Source organism: Puma concolor, chromosome B4 (genome assembly GCF_028749965.1).
Source record: "Puma concolor isolate L17-30 chromosome B4, mPumCon1.1.hap2, whole genome shotgun sequence".
In the NCBI taxonomy this organism is placed as follows: Eukaryota; Metazoa; Chordata; class Mammalia; order Carnivora; family Felidae; genus Puma; species Puma concolor.
The window spans coordinates 23294258-23310709 of NC_141673.1; the positions used below are offsets into that span (position 1 = coordinate 23294258).

At 41.1% G+C, this 16452-nt stretch overlaps 1 long non-coding RNA gene across 1 annotated transcript in view; it reads right to left on the reverse strand.

Moving 5' to 3' along the window:
- The window catches only part of LOC147578965 (uncharacterized), a 58577-nt gene extending 43786 nt beyond the window's left edge, over nucleotides 1–14791 (reverse strand). The window contains exons 1-2 of the long non-coding RNA XR_015253093.1: nucleotides 14651–14791; nucleotides 6857–6908 (exon numbers count right to left, since the gene is read on the reverse strand). This is a non-coding gene — a long non-coding RNA (uncharacterized LOC147578965). The remainder of the gene's footprint in view (nucleotides 1–6856; nucleotides 6909–14650) is intronic.
- Between the last annotated feature and the right edge of the window lie 1661 nt (nucleotides 14792–16452).

Sequence of the window (16452 nt, forward strand, 5' to 3'; positions counted from 1 at the left end):
ACACCAAGGGTTGCAGGAAACCACCAGAATTTAAGGAAAGACAAGGAAGGGTTCTCCTCTACAAGTTTGAGAGGGAATGTGGCCCTGAAGGCACTGTGATTTCAGACTTGCAGCCTCTGGAACTGTGACATAATAGATTTCTGCTGCTTGAAGCCACCCACTTTGTTTTGGACACCATTGGATACTAATACAGAGACCATGCCTCAATTTTTGCATCAGGAGGCAAAGTTTTGAATTTAAGCGTCTGTTCTTCTTAGGGTGCTCCAAATATCTGAATTCAGGGGAATACGTCTGTTGACATTATCAACTGTGATGTTGATATTTTCCTACCTGTAGAACTCCCATCAGAGGGGCATGAAAACTCAGAGATTGAGAACGTGAGCCATGGGGTCATTCACGGGCTCGATCACTTAGGGGCTGTGTGATCCTGAGAATGTTACTCAATCTCTTTACTTTTTAGGTTCATCATCTGTAAAATGAGATACTAATAGTGTCTTCCTCACCCGATTCATAAAGATTTAGTGAGGTAAAGCAGTAATCCATGTTCACTCAGCAACTATTTATTGACTCATGGTATGTGCTGCATTTACAGTTAAGGAGGGAAAATAAATAAGAGCATAGACAAATGAGATAATTACAAACTCTGACAGACTTGGGAAGAGATCAACAGGGTCTTGAAAGAAAGTGTAAATGATGGTGGGGAGGGGACACACTTTATTTTTTATTTTTTAAAGTTATTTTGAAAGAGAGAGAGAGAGAATATGAGTGGGGGAGGGGCAGAGAGAGAAGGAGAGAGAGAACCCCAAGCAGACTCCAAGCTGTCAGCACAGAGCTCGATGTGGGCCTCGATCTCATGAACCATGAGTTCATGACCTGAGCCAAAAACAAGAGAAAGATGATTAACTGACTGAGCCATTCAGGTGCCTCTGGACCCACTTTGGATAAGAAATCCAAGGACTACTTCTGGGAGAAGGTCAGATTTCAGCCAACACCAAAAGGATGAATAGTGTTAGTAGAGTGGAAAGTTGGGGAAAGAAATCAATGGCAGAGGGAGCAGCTTGTACAAAGGCCCTGAGGTAGAAAGAGCATGGCATGTTCAAAATGTCTCTTTAGGTAAGGGGTAGATGGCTACAGTGGTTTTCTATTGCTATCGTAACAAATCACCACAAATTTAGGAGCCTAAAACAGCATCCGTTTATTATCTCACAGCTTCTGTGGGTCAGAAGTCTGGGCACAGCTGAATTCTCTGCCTAGAGTCTGTCAAGGCTGAAATCGAAATGGCGGTCAAGCTAGTTCTCATCTGAGGCTCAGGGTCCTCACTGGTGCGTGGAACTTCTTTTTCACACTATCCATGTGGCTCTTTATATTTTTAAGCTGGCAACAGCAGATGAAGTCCTTCTCAGATTTTCAATCTGACTGCCTTGCTGGCCTTTAAGGGCTCAATGCGCTTTTTATTGGACCCACCTGGGTAATCCATGATACTCTCCCCATTTTAAAGTCAATTGATTAGCCCCTTAAACCTATTCACTGGAACATATTCACAGGTGTGACAGATTCAGTCTTGGGGATTTGGGTGTGGGGTCTTCTCTCCGCCTGTAATTCTGCCTACCACATCATATGACTTGAAGAGGAATCTGATGAAGTAGGGCCTTATGGATCATTGTGAAGGTTTTGAAATTTAATAGCAATAATTGTGGTAATTACTATCATGTAGTTACTATGTATACCATCTATTTATTAGATTCCAAACATTACAAAATATAATCTTATTGGATCCTCCTAATAGCCTTTTGAGAAAAGTACCACTATACTCCATTTACAGATGAGGAAATCGAGGCTCAAGTGATCTACCCAAGATTTCACATTTCCTGGTGACTCCCTATTTAAGCCCAGGTATGTCAGTTTCCAAATTCCATCAGCATTTTTTAAATGTTTATTGAGAGAGAGAGAGAGAGAGAGAGAGAGAGAGAGAGAGAGAGAGAGAGAGAGAGAGAGAGATTATGCAAGAAGCCGGGGGGTGGGGGCAGAGAGAGAGGGAGGGAGAAAATCACAAGCAGCTGTCAGTGCTCCGCCTGATATGGGGCTTGATCTCATGAACCTGTGAGACATGATCTGAGCTGAAAATCAAGAGTCTGACACTAACCCACAGAGCCACCCAGGCGCCCCCAAATTCCATTAGCATTTTTATTTTAAATCCCCCTTACTTAGACGTGCATTTAAGATATATTTTTAGAGGTTTCAATAGGGACTTTTCTCTTCTTATGGGTGAAAGCATAATTGATCTAACTAGATGTTTTTCTTTTTGAGTCTCTTAACCATGCCTAGGGGAAGGCTGGTGATTCCAACCATCAGGTTGTAGCCCAGGACTACAGCAGATCTGGCGTCTTATACATTAAAGAGTTTTAAAGAATTTCTGGAGCTCCATGAAGCAAAGCTTATTTAATTTTTGATATACTTTTCTCAAAATTCAGTTTGTGGGCTTTTCATTTCCATGGGCTCAGTATGAGTTTGAATACTATCACCTGCTTTACCTTTGGAAATACCTTGATTTTTGTTGAGGGCATTGAACTTTGAAATTTTTCAAAGCAGAAGGACACATATGCCAGTAAGGCAGTGCTTAATAATGGGGCCATAGCATCCACATTCTAATCTTCTTCAAGTATCTCATTAATTATCTGTATTTTGATGACAGTTAGAAACCTGGCTATTTCCACAAATTGTTTCATAATAGCTAGGCAGAATCTTGTAGTCCTGGGGATTGTAGAGGAACACATTTTTACACGAGGCTAGAGAATATGACTTGCTCTTATCCCATGGGCCTCCTTGTTCACCTCTTGGTCCATCCTGCCAAGGATAAAGTTCTAGAGATCTGACTCCATGCTGGGGACAAGAGGTGATTAGTCACATATTAGTTTCTGTTCCCCATCAGGCGCCTACATATACAATGGCCCCTTGTGTTTAAGGGTCTGGTAGACAGGAAATATCGAGGACTATTAATTGTGGAGTCACCTCTAGGGGGTAGTCAAACCTTTTCCAAGGACCTGGGTGGGGAGCGGGGAGGTGGTGAGGAGATGGACTCTGTTCTTCTCTAGGAAAGCGGGTGGAAATGTTGCAGGAGAGGAGGGAGTTGGGGAAGGTATGTCCCACTGATTGGAGCTGTGTCCTGGGAGATTGCCCAGCAGGCATATTTTGCAAAAATGGTCCAGTGCCAGTTCCCAGGTGTCTGCTGACTGGGGGCAATTCATCATTAGTTAATATTTCAGTGCCCATTGAATGCTGCTTCCCTGTGCCCCCTGTAGCTCCAGAAATGCTTGCTTGAGGGTATGCTGCTAGAACCCAGGACTCCAGGAGAGAATAAGAAACACACGTGCATTCCCGTTGCCAAAAACCATTGCTTTGCAGCTGCAGTACAAAAACAGGTATCAACACATTTAAGCCATGCAGGAGGGGGAAAGAATTCCACCCAGAAGGAAACTTTGTTTGCCAAGTTTCTTGCCAGTTTTTCCTATACAGGGGGTAGGAAGCATTCCCAGAAAGAGAATGGCAAATGAAGTTACAACAAACTTAAAAAAGGCAATTCGCAAGGGAACAAGATCTTCAACAAACGAAAAAGTGTAAATGGTAATATTCCAGCAAATTAGCTCCTAGAGAAGCCCTTAGGCAGAACTGTAAGCCATTATAATTAAGGATTTGGAAAATATCAGTATTTAATTAGAGCCTCTTTTCTTGGTGAAATGCTGTTGCGTTGCTGTAACTTCAGGTGTAAACAACTAAACATACCCATTTCTAAAACGTGTTTTGTTGCAAGCCTAGAATCAGTGCTAATGTTAATTTGCTTATCTTGCGTCTTCCTCGCCTGTTTTTTTGTTTTATTTGTTCGTTTCTGATCAGAGCTGAATTTTAAGAGCATTTTTATCTTTAGTTCCCAAATACAGCCATCTCCAGTTCCCAGGCTGTTCTAGGTATTTATTCACAAACACTGGGGATCATCCCATAAACATACCAACTCCTCTGTAATCTAATAAACACGGTTCCTCCAATATTTAATGCATATTTGTGGCAGTTGTTTCAGACAAGGAGTTTTCAAATCCATTCCCAACCTAATCAAGTATCTTGACAACAGCAAAATGTTTCAGCTTTATCCCTTAACAGCAGCAAACATTATAGAAATTGGTTTGTGCCGCATGAAATGCTGATTAAAACACACACACACACACACACACACACACACGGAATACCTGGTGCCTGACTCACATCAGTCTTAGCCCCCACTTTTTGCACCTGCAATATTCCTGACAGCAGATAAACCTTTATTCCTTTGCCTATATAGGGACGCGTGTAACTCAAAATGTTTTCCTGCCGTGATGGAGAAGATGAGGCATTATCAAGACTAACACTACAATTTAACGCTTCAGAGGAGCAGTGTATATCATTACTCCCTCTGTAGCCAAGCACACTAATTAATATTTATTGCACCTGTCAAGCCAGTAGCCACGGCCAATCCATTCCTGTGGCAGTTCAATGGGAGACTGGACACCATATTTCTCCTTGGCAGACACGTTTGGGTCATCAGCAAAGACAGAAGCCCCTTTCCCCAGTGAGACATCGTAAACGCTCTCTTTGCTCTTGCAAAATTAAACCATTAATTCTTTTCGTGTTAATTTTTATCCTTGTTGAGAATTGCTGTAAAAAGCAAGTGGGGGGAGGGTGGAGAAAGGATGAGAAACCACTGCATGTTCAGGATCAGCTGTCTAACATATTTATTAGAAGAAGGGCTTTTGGAACCCATGACCTTTGCTTTGTATCAGACATCCCTTAAAGGTTACAGACATGTGGGGGGAGACATGGTTATAAATCCTCATGAAGTTTAATCAAAAGTGGCAGACCACCCAGCAGTAAACATGTTATTAAAACTCTTTGACTTAAGACTTTGTTCAGCATTGCCAACAGACCCCCATCATCAACAGGTAGCTGGCAGTGGAATTAATTAAGCGAGGGTGAAATAATAGATGAATTCTCATGTTGCACCTACAGCAAGGCATTTGGCACCGAGAGCGGAGAAGTTTCTATCAAGGCTGTGAATCATTCTATAGTGCATCTGAGTAAACCCAGCACGGCTGTGGAACGAAGTTTACTCAAAAATTTAATTAGGAGAACATGTAAACCGTACTGGAGAAAAGTAGGGCACCAAATGCTGCTTTATTTTACTTTCCTTTTTTGCTAATTCTGTCAGGAGCACCTGTGTCATTAGAACCACGTGACCCAAACTGCCAAGCTTTTGATTAACAGGAGGAATACTGTGAACTGATCACTGAAGATTATCAAGGCCATTATACTTTCCCTTTGAAATAATTGCTCTTCCCTTGAGGATGACAACATTAATGCTGATGATAACGAAGCAACAATAGCAATAATAATAAAAGAGCCAGCAGCTTCTGAGCTGGTATGATGCCCCAGGTACTAAGTGCTTTACATACATTATCTCATTTAATTCTTACAAGCCGTGGAGGGAGGAATTATTAGGTCCATGAAACAGATGAGTAATTGAGCTATAGAGAAGGCTTGTAACCCCTGGCACCCACGTATAGTCTGTTATACTCCAGAGCTGTCCTCTAGGATGGAGGCTTCTTTGGAGGGCAGTGGGGGTACCGGGAGAAGAACCCATTTACATAAGAGAGCAGCATCTCTGTAACCTCTCTACTGCTGTCCTGTGGCTCCTGCTTGGGTCGGTGTTTCCCACCAGCAGTGTTATCCATGTCCTGACCTCTGGAATTAGACTTTCCACACTGGGCTGGCCGGTTAACTCATGCCTCAGCCTCAAGTTCCTTATTATAAGTTGGGGATATTTATTCCCCTTTCATAGTGTTGTTATAAAGATGAGATGAGGTGACATATGCAAAACCTTCAGCACAGCGCAAGCACTCATTATTATTAGAAGTTTTATAGGTGGTTTTCAAACGGTGGTTTTCGAAGGGTGGTCCTTAGAGCGGCAGCATCGGCATCACCTGTGAACGTGTGTTAAAATGCAAATTCCTGGGCCTGCCCTAGATTCACCGAATCAGAACTTCTGGGGGGTGGGCCCCAGTTATTGCATTTTATTCTTTTATTTTTCTAAGTTTCCTTATTTATTTTGAAAGAGAGAAGGAGAGAGGGCGAGTGAGTGTGAGCGGGGGAAGGGCAGAGAGGGACAGGGAGAGAAAGAATCTCAAGCAGGCTCTGCGCTTTCAGCATGGAGCCCAATGCAGGGCTCAAACTCACTAACGGTGAGACCATGACATGAGCCGAAACCAAGAGTCAGATGCTTAACTGACTGAGCCACCCAGGCGCTCCCCAGTTATTGCATTTTAACAAGCCTTCATGTGATGGTGATGCTCTAATGTCTGGGGACCACTGGTCTACATACCAATGCTTCTTATTGATGAGTTACATTTTGACTGCTGGACATCTGTTTTCTCCTTCCTTCGGATAACGATTTTGGCAGCTTGCTCACCATCTTTCTCCTCTTTAACTCTTGGTGGGTAGGGTAGAGAAATCAGCTGGCTTCCCTATTTAAAGTAAGATTTTGACTGGGAAACTTTGCTCCACTAGTGGCTCACCTGTTTTTCTAATAAATGTCTCCTGCTTTTCTCTGCTGTTCTAGTGAAAACTGTGAGGCCCTCTGGGTAGGAGCTAATTCTATGCTCTGTGGATTGTCTGCCTCACTTTTTAGTCCTAATGATTATTCCTAATAATAATAATTACTGAAAGATTTTCTTTGACTTGATTACTGCTTCATGCTGAAGAAAAAAAATCCCTTCAATTTTTCTTTCCTTTTCTGAGGCCTGACAAATGACTATTACCATGTTAAGTCACTCACCTGTGTAAAGCAGAGATTTTTATTTATGTCTCTGATGTTTGTTCTTTAATATCTGTAGAAAAACATAAAATTTGTGTTAAATTGTAAATGGGGACTTTCATTCTAAAGAAGGGTCGGCGGCTTTTCCCTTTTACTTGCTTGCCGTATTTAATTCAACCTTAGAAGACTAGTACACGCATCATTTCCTCCTCATCTCTGTTTCACTGTTGAGTGAAGTGTTCTGAATTAATTTTGTTAAATTATTAATAGCTCACTATTGGAAAACATTCCAGCACTGGAGTTTATATTTCATCACGCGCTGTGAAGTAATATGGTAGATTTCATGCACACGAATGAATATGCGTCTAGTGGTTAGGTGAAATTTTGGTTCTGGCCTACCCACAATGAATTCTCATGAAGACATAATTTAATAATGAAGTGGATATTTTAGTTTTCATTAGATCAGGACAGTTTCCTGGGAATCAAATGATTAGAATTACAGAATGGGCTGGGTCATTCATTTATTTCACAGAAATGTGCTAAGCACTCTATTAGGCACTGGCAATACGAGGGGTTAAAAGGAGATATGGCCTTTGCTCCTAAAAACGTTATAGTCTAGTGGGGAAGACATACATTAATCAAAGAAATACCAGAATAAATATAAAATGACAGTCACGATAACTGTTACAAAAGAAGGGTGAAAGGTACGTAAGTGTGAGCATATAAGAGAAATCGACCCGGTTTTCCCTGGGAAGTGGTGTTGGCACTGAGGTGAGGGAGAAGCATGATTTCTTCAGGTGGAATTGTCATGGGAAAGGGTACTTTGGAGAGAAGGAACAATGTATACAAATGTCCTGGGGCAGGAGGGAGCATAATAGCTAAGTGGGGCTGAGAAAAGGTCAATGTGGCTAGGGATCAGGGAACAATGGGGACCCATCAAAGAGTTTAAAGCAGAGGAAGATGTAAATAGATTTAGGTTTTGGCAAGATCACTCTGGTTGCAGTGGGGGTATGGGTTGTCAGGAGACCAGAATGAATGTAGGCAGACTAGCCAGTGGGCTATTTCAGAAGAGGTAGCACTGAAGGGCTGGATTGGGGTAGAAGTGGCAGAAATAGAATGAGTGAATGTAAAGATAATGACAGGATGGTGATGGGCAGAGAGGTGATTCTCTGATTCTGGTGTGCATAGGAGTACTGGTAAGCAAGCTAAGAGACCCCTGGAAGAAAACCATGTTTGCCAGAGAAGCTCGTGTCTGCTTTTGGACTGTTGAGTGTGGTGAGCCAAGGGAGTGCTGGATATTTGGGTCTGGAGCTCAGAGGAAATTCTAAAATGTCACATGTACACTTGGATTTATCTGTATATACGTGATGATGCAGCTATAGGCATGGATGAGAAGAGGGGGCGTAGATTCCTATTTTAACGAATAGCAACATTTAATGCTAAGTAGAGGAGAAGACAAAGAAGGAATGGCCAGAGGGAGGGAAGGAGAAGAGAGTGAGGTATCATTGGAGCTGAGGAAAGAAAGCATTTCAAGAGAGTAGGAGTGGCCAACAGAGCCAAAGTATGCCCGAGAAAAGACCAGCAAAAGGTCTATTGGATATGGAGAAGCCCATGGTTTGGTTTGCTTGACACTGAATCTTGGGAAAACCATGAGTGATAATAACATAACAGTGGCCCCTGATAATAATTGAGATATGTGCTGTTGAGGTTATCCATCTCTCCCTGCCTGAACCCATCTGCCTATGGCCCAAGAGGAAGGAGAACAGAGAAGAGGACCCACTGAGGTATGAAAGGTCATGAAGCACATGCAAAAGCAGGCTCTGGAGACAGACATCAAAGTTTAGATTCTGACTCCAAACTACTTAGTTTGGCGGAATTTCTTCATCTTCCTAAGTTTCAGTTTCTTTATCTGTAAGATGAGCATAACTATTTTACAGGTACTTGTGAGGATTAAGGAGAAATGGATCAAAATCTTAGCAAGGTACCTGACCCACAGTAAAGGTTAAAAACAATTGTTTATTTAATAACTAAATGATGAATTTCAGGCAAGGGAATAAGGAAAAGATGTGTTTTAGCAAGATGACTCTATCTATCTATCTATCTATCTATCTATCTATCTATCTAACTATCTATCATGTATCAATCAATCAATCTATCATCTATCTTCTACCTATACAAATGACTTCATAATTGGAAGAATAACAATAACTAAATACAAAGAAAGTTCATTTTTGTTACCTTGGAAGGGAGTTTCTAATAGTGTGCTGTAGTCCTTTTCCCCAGGTGATTTACCTTTTCAGCTAATGCCTTTCATGAGGACATAACAATATTCTTAAGAAATGTACAGATGGTAAAGTGACATGAATATGGAAGTGATAGCAAATATAACTTGTGACAGAATAAAGATTGAAAATAAAACAAAATAAATGGTCTGAATCAAATCAGACAAAAATTTGACAAATCAACTAATAAACGAACTGTACAAATTCAGGACGGTATGATCCATGTGACTTTTCTGGGCAAAGGCAGTTAAGAGCACCAAGCCTTCTCCATAATTTCACTTTTCCCTTGACTTAGGGCTGGATGTAGTGGGGCACTCTGAGGTCCTAGGAATGTGCCAAAGCCTTGGTCCATGAAGGACTGTGTTGAGGAGAGCCCTTCCTCTGCCCTTGCCTCCTGATCTGTGACTTCATGTCACCTGAGAAGTGCTCAACTATTACAAACTATTACAAGTTAAGCCATAGAGATTTGGGGACTATTACCACAATAACCACTGTTATTCTTTGCTAAAAAACCAACAACAAGCAAAAATAGAAACAAAAAACCCCACTTCAGTCTTCAGTAATATTAATAGAAGTATGGTGTCTAGTTTAATGGGAAATGGTATTCTGGAAGAAATCATCTAGGAAGATACCAAATGACTTGACCACATTTTTTGTATTCTGTTAGTAGAGCTATATACCTGATCTTTAGGTTCTTGGCTTCACACAAGAAGAGATAGACCTGTTGGGAGAGTTCTTGACATACTTGAGGCACTCAATAAGTATCTGTCAAATGAATAAATATTAAAATGTATACATTCAGGGGTGCCTGGGTGGCTCAGTGGGTTGAGTGTCGGACTCTTGATTTCGGCTCAGATCATTTATGGGATTGAGCCCTGTGTCTGGTTCTGTGCTGAGCTTGGAGCCTACTTGAGATTCTCTCTTTCTTCCTCTGCCCCTCTCCCCTGCTTGCAGTTTCTCTCCCTCTAATATTAAAAAAATTAAATAAAGTAAAATAAAATAAAAATGTATACATTCAACGGCATGGTCACAAGGAGAGGTGGTAAACTGAATCCATGTCCTATTAACGGTGGTTAGAGGAACTGAGATTGTTCAGCTGGGAGAAAATGAGACAGGATAGGTATCACCAACTATAAAAGTACCATGTTATAGAGGAAGGATTAGATTAGTTCTCTGGGAGTCCACCTTGGAAGTGCAATAATAGGTTGAAGTTAGACATTTCTGTTCATTGCATGATGATGGAACTTATGGAGGTCCCTCATCAGTCAGAGATGTTCAAAGGAGAAGTGGCCCCTTACTGCATTTGAAGTGTTTAAGCCAAGAGTGAGTGACAATCAGTTGGGGGGATATTATTGAAGAAAGTCAAGCACTGGATGCAATCCTGCATAAGATGCCCCTTAAGACCTCTTACAACCCTAAAGTTCTATGTTTACATGGTTCTAAATTAAACTTCATCTGGAGATAGTCGACAAAAGGCACTGATCCTAGAGAGTCCTGTGGTGGGCCACACATGACTTGTCTATAGTAAGAGTAAATGTCCTTTTCATCTTTTAAATAGTAGTCACTGTTTTGTTCTTTATAGGGCAGAGATTATTAATGCTTTTTCCCAGCTGTCTTCTCCACATTTCTAAAGGTGGCTCTGCCTTATAATTTTTTTTTATCATGAAAACAATATTCATAGGAGGGTTTTTCTTATAGGTGGTCTTAAACCACTGTAGAGAAGTTTTAGCTGAAGCTCAGGTGATTTGAAATCTATTGCATATCAAGTTGTGTTGCTCTGAGTGCCCAGCAAATGCCAGGAGCTCTATGGATTATAGGCACCTTCAAGAAGGTTCCATTCTCAGCTGTTAAAGTCAGTTCTGCCACTGAAGTTAATGAAGACCCGGAGTGTAATCCCAGCTTTGTGCACACCGTGACTTGTAGGAAAGCTGTGAATGTCTCCTGAGTGAGCGTTTCCATTCACAAAACAGAGGCACAGCAATCGGTTTTCCTGAGAGGGATATTGTAGAGATAAAAGAGAACAGGTGTGAAATTGCCTTTACTTTTTAGGAGAAATAAGAGAAACTTTGGACAGTAGAGCCCAGATTTATATTAGTTATTCTTTTAAGAAAGTATTTGGAGTCTAAAGGATGGGTCTCATTCTCTCATAGTCTCCACATTATGCTTACCAGCTACGTCTTCAACTGAAAAGTTAATATGGTACACCTAAAACATCTAAGGTTCCCTTTACTGTCATGCTAATATGTGAAAATCAATGCTCATTACTAAGAAACAATTATTTGTCTGAGGGTCAGTTGACTAAATGGTTAATATTTAATAAAACCAATAGGGGTAAAATTAGAAGTTTAGTAGAAATTCCCATCTGGCACAATTGTAAAGAGATATAGAGGAGAATAAGGTACATACCATCTATTTCTCTAAGAAAAGATGTAAATGTAAACGAAGTAGTGTCCAAAGTTTGACGAGAGTTTTTGGGGAAATATTTAGATTGTTTCCGTGAGGTCACTGATATTCCTTAGGGACTGTTAATTCCCTCTGAAACTTTAAATGCCTTAATATGTTCTGCAGATATTTTCTGAGTAAACACCAGGAATGAATACATTGACTTTTAAAGTGGATTCTTTATTTTATTCACAGTTGTCATGCATTCTATTTCAAATACTACTCTGGCAGAAAAAGCTCTAATTTGAGAGAAATACCAGATAGTTCTACCTAATATAATGAAATCAGCAGGACTTGAGCCTCTCCACACTCTCATTTGCTCTGCTAAGTCTTTGCCTCCGTTCAGGAAACTCTCACCACTCCCCACCCGCCAATCCCTGAATGTGTCAGGTCCTTCGTTGGGCATGAGAGACACAAAGGATGTGTGACACAGAGTCCCTGCCTTGGAGGAGCTCACAGTCTAGAGCCGCTGTGAAAAGATGTATCTGGTGCTCTAATACTGGGCTTAGAATGAATTTGAGGCTAGATTAACCAGGAACATCCTGTGAACAGTAACTTAGCTTTGATTATTCTTTTCTTGAATCTTTCTCTTTCTTAAAGATAATGTCTTGGGCTGTGAATCCCATAGATTTTCATGTAGCCCTTTCAGGCACAGAAATAAAATACTTCAAGTCCTAAGGATGGGCTTTATTCATGTTGTCCAGTGGGGTGCTTTGCATCTTGGGCATATTGAATTAATTTCCCCCACGCTGGCTGCTCTCACCACATTAGAGCATTTGCAGTTGTTAAGGACTTAACTGTGTGCCCTTAAAATTCATATGTTGAAGTCCTAACCCATCATACCTTAGACTGTGACTGTATTTGGAGATAAAGTGTTCAAAAAGGTAATGAAGGTTAAGTGACATCATATTTGTAGGCCCTAATCCAATATGACTGGTGTCCTTATGGGAAGAGGAAGAGGCATTATAGACACACACACTCAGAGGAAAGGCCATGTGAGGACACAGTGAAAAGTGGCCATCTGCAGGTGAAGAGAGAAATCTCAGGAGAAATCAAATATGCCAACACCTTGATCTTGGACATCTAGCCTCCCGAACTGGGAGAAAATAAATTTCTGTTGTTCAAGTTACCCAGTCTGTGGTATTTTGCTATGGCAGCCTGAGCTGACTAAGACAGCAACTATTTTTGATACTTCAGTTTTGGTAAAGTTGCCAAATTGAGCAGTTATTCCCAAATTCTCCTCCAGGTTCTGCACATGGCTCCTCTGAGTCCCAACCATCCTTTCATGCCTCTATGATCAAAGTTCCCTAACTTTTTCTCCAGACTTCCCATAAGATTTGAAAATTTTCAAGGCTAAAGAAAAAGAGGAAATCCATCTTTCTATTTGAACTCTGCAAATGTCACCTCAGGAAAGGCTTGACTGTCACCTCGTTCTCTCCCCAGGAGACAGGGATGGAGAACTTGGCTGAGATGTAATGCTGAGTCCCCACAGTGATGTTTAAGTTTCAAAATGTCCCAAAGAAAGTGCATAGTGGGAGTAATGGTCTGGCCCTGCCCATCTGCAGTGGGGCAGTATTGGGTTAACTTCTTAAAATCCCAGGTGTTGGAAATGTACCTGCAGGAGCTTCATAAAGACAGGTATATTCTAAGGCAGAAAAACTAATACGAGTTCAAATTAAAGAAATGACATGAAATTGCATTTCTTAAGGAGGGAAATAACACTCAGGAACATTAAATGATTTAATTATGCTTGAAAGAGCTTTTTGAGCTAAAAATGCAGCAAAAGCAAAGTGTGTTGGGATATAAAGTTTGAGAAAGCAGCCACAAGAAAAATCTTGAAAGCAAAGTATGCAAAGTCTGTAATCACCCATAGCCATATTGAGGGCAAGGAGCACCCTCCATTAACATTCATTTTGCTTTTTCTGGGACAAGGACCTAGAAGAATAGGGCAATAATTTTATGTATTCTTGAGGCTTAATTGTCACCAGTGGAAAGAAATACCGTGAGTCTCAAGATTCTTCAACTTAATAGATCTCAAATATATTAATGTATATTTAACATATAGCATTAAAATTAATCAACATTTATTCTAGTTTCCTTAAGGACGCACATATAGAAAATGACCCCTATCAGAACCAACTGATTACTGATATAGCAAATACTTTGTCATTAACACCTGATACATTTTATGTGTGTGTGTATAACATAACATAACATAACATAACATAACATAACATAACATAACATAACATAACATATATATTCCCTATATATATATATGGACACTCCATACATGCCAATTATTTACTAGATTCTTTGTTTAGAAGAGGGTCATGGGCATATTTACCCCCAAATGTTTTTCTGGTAATGAACTAGCATTCTGAATGGTATCTGTCATTTAAATAGATTCTTTAGCCATCTCTGAATCCTCAGGTTTTAGTTCTAAACTTTAAACAGAATATAAAATGGTCCATGTGGAATGGGACGCAACGTCCCCCTGACTGAACAGTTCCTGGTATGGTGCAAATTTTCTTTTATGGTGCCAATTAGTGTCTGACTTGTCTTTTTGCCATGTGATGAATTAAAAATGCATGATTTGGATGCTGGAAAGCTAACCAGCTTCTGGATAGAATCCCCCGGACACTGCCATTCTTCCAGTTGATCTTTTTGCCCTCCCTGTGTTGGCAAGTACTGCCTCTATCGCCCACTGCTTACATTTTTCCCTAACAGATGGTTCTTTTTACTAGTCAAGATCCAATCTGGTGATTTACTTTAATATGCTTTGGCCTAAAGAATACCCACGACAGACAGCTAGCACAGCCTCCCGAAGCAAAATTTTGCAAAGAAAAAGTTAAGTCGACACATGCTATCTAGACTGCGTTCCATTTTATGCACCCCATAAATCAGAATATTTGTCAACAACAATTAAAATGTAGTTTCCCCGGTAATAAACATTACAGGGGGGAACAAATCAAGTTTCATTTATTCTGTCAGAAACCGAAGGCGAGCGCTTCATATTATTTTGTGGATAATCTCTGAGGAGTAAACTAAGCACAATTACATTCTTGATTTTAATTAAAACTCTGGGTACCTTTCAAGTTCCGTTAGGGAGATGTCCTGGGTCTGCTTAGCTGAGGTCTGCACCGTGAAGTTAATTTGACATATAACATATTTTTCATGAGGTAACTGTCGCAGGAAGCGGTTTGTAAGAGCAGCCTCTCCAGTGCCTGTGGGCCCCACAAAAAGTAATGACTTCTCCTGAAGCAGCAACTTCGCCAGGAAGTACATCTGCATAACGGTCCCCGAAGCCCTCCCAATAATGTCATTAAGGTGGAAAAAATCAAAGGAAAAGGCGCCCAAAAGATGCTGTTAAAAATGTTTCATTACTCACTGTACACAAAACAACAATAGAACTGAGTCATGGAATCATTTCAAATCACAATAAAAGTGAAACCATCCCCAAGTACCGGAAAGGGTGGTGGAGGCAGACACGATGGAAAGTGAGGCTGGACCTGGGACTCTGGAAGGCCACCGGGGAAGGCCCGTGTTCCTGCTTCTGTCTGTGAGGACCCTGTTCTTCAGGACTGGGCCTGAGGCTCCAGCAGCCGTTAGTTTTTGTGTTATTTGACCAGGGGTTGGCTTATAATCTACTGATTTTCTCCTTGGCCTATTTTTTCAACTTAGTTCTGCAAAGTAATGAGCAGAAAGCTCAATGAGCATGCTCACTGGTGTGAGCTGAGTTGTGAGGGGCAGGGGACTGGACTGTCAAGGGGCCGCACACATGGAGCCTCTTCCCCATCCTCACCGTAGCCCTCCTCCTCACCCAACCTAACCAGGGTTTCCCTACACTAGAGTCTGAAAAGTAGATGCTCCTCCGGGCGTTTCTTAAAATCCGAGCAAACCTGAGCTGCTATTGGCCTTTGGAGACCGTCTTCTCCAGCTGGTCTGTTAATTCACAGATGGCGAGGCTAAAGCAGGAAAAGAGGAACAACAGCCTTTCTGGGTCTCTCCAGCCACATGTATTCACTGCCACCCTTGACTCTGAAGGGCACCTGATTTATACTTTCATTTTGGAGCTTTTCACTCTAAGCAACAATTGCTGTTGCCATGATATTTATCACATTATGTAGTTATCATATAATATTAATGTCTATATTCATGCTGCTGTGCATTAGGTCTGTATGGCTTGTTTACTGCTCATTGCATGTTCGTGCCTTCACACACCATCCATCTTGTGCCCCACCTCCATCCCCTGGTGGCTACCATTTTACTTTGTGTTTTACAGCTTTGAATTTTTGAGATTCCACATACAAATGCTGTTGCACTTGTCTTTCTCTGTCTGACTCCTCTCACTTAGGAAAATGTGCTCAAGTTCCATCCCTGTGGTCCCAAATGGCAGGATATCCTCCTTTCTCGTGCCTGAATGATATTCCAGGTAGTGGTATTTGTTACCGTTAATAACTCCAAAGCCTGACTATAATGGATCTGTAAATAAGTGTGCTGCGTATACCATTTAGTATATACCTGATTCTGCTTTAAGTTGTTGACATAAACTATCTTTAACTTTCATAAGAGTCTTCGGAAGAAGTGAGTATTATAAACCCTGCTTTTCAGATGAGCAAACAGAAATTGAGTGAGTTTAAGCAAGCTGCATGGAGTAACATAACTACTAAACACTGGCAAAACCAGCACTCCAGCCTGAGGCTTGCCAGAGTCAGTGTTCCATGCTGAACTGCATCATGGAGGAGAGTGAGGGGCTTGATGTGGATGCCTAACACTTAGAGAGAAATAGTGAAATAGTGGGCTTGTGCTGGGTTTTGAACTGGCAGGATAGGACCCTGTGCTGTAACAGTTATGTGGGTAAGAGGATTACCCCTGCCCCCCACCCCACTC